General features: G+C 66.6%; 1 protein-coding gene across 2 annotated transcripts in view; it reads left to right on the top strand.

Moving 5' to 3' along the window:
- ITGB6 (integrin subunit beta 6) overlaps positions 1-305 on the top strand; it is a 107682-nt gene that overhangs the window by 66825 nt on the left and 40552 nt on the right. The window lies entirely within an intron of this gene.

Genomic DNA, 305 nt, shown 5'->3' with positions numbered 1-305 from the left:
ACTGTGAGGGGTGAGCTGCTCAGGAGGGGTGGGTCCCCTGCCCCCCACAGGGTGCAGTCCCCCTTCATGCTTCATGGACTGCCCTCTCACAGGGCTACAGCCCCCCCACAAGAGCTACAGTCCCCCAACAGGGGCCACATGGCTACCACCCTCCCCTCAGGGCCCATGTGCCCCACCCCTGATTGTTCCTCCAGCCCCCCAGATTGCAGCCCCACCTGGCCCTGGCCCCTGCTGGCTCCTGCAATCCCCCCAATGGCTGCCTTACCCATCCCCCGCTTGCACCCACAGACCCACTGATGGCTGCC

The sequence above is a fragment of the Gavialis gangeticus genome, unplaced genomic scaffold (assembly GCF_001723915.1).
Source record: "Gavialis gangeticus isolate Ggan-Ray unplaced genomic scaffold, GavGan_comp1, whole genome shotgun sequence".
NCBI lineage: Eukaryota > Metazoa > Chordata > Crocodylia > Gavialidae > Gavialis > Gavialis gangeticus.
This window is presented reverse-complemented; position numbering and strand designations above follow the sequence as displayed.